Below are 2,310 nucleotides of genomic sequence, written 5' to 3' on the forward strand. Positions count from 1 at the left end.
TCCCAGTGCTCTGTTTCTATCTGCTTATAATTGGCAGGTAGCCAGGAACCTCTTCTGCCAGGGGCGGAAGTCAAGTCTGAAGCGGTTCCTTTCCTAAGACGTTCAGCTGACCCAGCATCTTGCCCACTTTCTCGGGCCTTCCTCATTTCCTTACTGCTTCATTGTGTTTCCCGTTCTTGGTGCAGTTCTCCTCTCCTGAAACTGTCTGGCCCACTGCCAGTTTCATGCAGCCCTCTACTCTAATTACAAAAACTGGAAAATCATATATTGAGTTTCATAGAAAAGAGAAATAGAACCCACATATACACTTATATTCCATTCTCGTTTCATTACTTTCCAAATGTAGTCGATCGTTTGGTCCCAAAACCAGATGGTACAAAAATCACCATACATTAACGTTAGGGTCATCAATTGTTACAGCCTTTCGAAAGGAAGATTTAGTAATGTGTCAGAACTCTTTTAAAAAAAAACCCTTATAATTACTCATTCCACTTCTAGGAATTTGTCCTAAAGATATCAACGGATGTGCACCAAAACGTGCATGCAAGAATGCTGTGTCGCGTTTTTATAGCGACAAAGTTCGGAAACAGTCCAACTGTCCAAAAAGAGAGGAAGGACTAAATAAAAAATTATACATCCATATAGTGATATATATAACCATTAAGTTATATTTTAAAATAAGAAAAATTTCAAATTTTGAAGTCTTTTAAAAATAAAGATACATGAGTGAGAAGAAGGAGCCCTGGTGGTACAGTGGTTAAAGCAATTGACTGCTAACCAAAAGGCCGGCTGTTCGAAACCACCAGCCACTCCTCAAGAGAAAGATGTGAGTCTGCTTCTGTAGAGATCTGCAGCCTTGGAAACCCTATGGGGTCGCTATGCATTGGAATTGACTCAATGGCAGTGGGTTTGGTTTGGTAAGTGAGATGTGGGATATAATACTTTATGTAATAACATCATCCCAGTTTTGTAAAAAGAAAGAAAAAATTTGGGGTGTAGGCATACTCAGTACAAACACAAAACATTAATAGTGTTTATCTCTGGGTAGTAGAGTTGTCGTTAGTTGCTGTCAAGTTGGCTCCATTTCAGAGCGATTTTACGTGTAACAGAATGAAACATGGCCTGGCCCTGTGGTACCCTCACAATCTTTGGTAGGTTTGAGCCCATTATTACAGCCACTGTGTCAGTCTGTCTCCGGGAGGGTTTCTGTCGTTTTCACTGACCCTCAGCTTTACCAGACATGATGTCCTTTTCTAGTGATGGCTCTTTCCTGACAAAGTCTTCTAAGGAGCGTGCTGGTTGTATTTCCTTCAAGGCTGAATTATTCGTTCTTCTGCCAGTCTGTGGGATATTCAATATTCTTCGCCAACACCACAATTCAAGTGTGTCAGTTCTTCTTTGGTCTTCCTTTTTCACTGTCCAACTTTCATATGCATATGAGGGAATTAAAAAGACCACGGCTCGAGTCAGGCTCACCTTAGTCACCACAGGGACATCTTTGCTTTTTAATACTTTAAAGAGGTCTTCTGCCGAAGATTCGCCCAATGCGATATATTGGTTGGTTTCTCGACTGCTACTCTCATGAACGCTGATTGTTGATCCAAGTAGGATGAAATCCTTGACAACTTCAGTTTCTGCACCACTTACCCTGATGTTGTTTATTGGTTAGTTGTGAGAGTTTTCGTTTGCTTTATGTTCAGGCGTAACCACATCGAAGGCTGCAGTCTTGTACTTTCATCAGTAAGTGCTTCAAGTCATCTTCCTTTCAGGGAGCAAGGTGTGTCATCTGCATATTGCAGGTTGTTAATGAGTCTTCTTCTAGTCCTGCTGCCTAGTTCTTCTTCATATAGTCAGCTTCTCAGATTATTTGTTCAGTATCAGATTGACTATGTGAAAGAATACAACCCTGCCACACACCTTTTCGAATATTAAAACACTCAGTATCCTCTTGTTCTGCTCAAATATCTGCCTCTTGATCCACGTACAGTTTCCACATGAGAACAATTAAGTGTTCTGGAATTCCCATTCTTCATAATGTTATCCAGAAGTCTTTATGATCCACACAATCAAATGCCTTCATGTAGTCAGTAACACACAGGTAAATCTTCAATTTCTTCATCTTGGCATTTGTGGTAGGTGTGTAAATTTGAATAATAGTCATATTAACTGGTCTTCCTTGGAGGAGTATGGATATTAACCTGTCACTGACAGTGTTGTACTTTAGGATAGATCTGGAAATGTTCTTTTTGATGATGTATGCAACGTCATTCCTCTTCAATTTGTCATTCCCAGCATGGTACACCAGATGAT

Source organism: Elephas maximus, chromosome 17, assembly GCF_024166365.1.
Source record: "Elephas maximus indicus isolate mEleMax1 chromosome 17, mEleMax1 primary haplotype, whole genome shotgun sequence".
NCBI classification, from domain to species: domain Eukaryota; kingdom Metazoa; phylum Chordata; class Mammalia; order Proboscidea; family Elephantidae; genus Elephas; species Elephas maximus.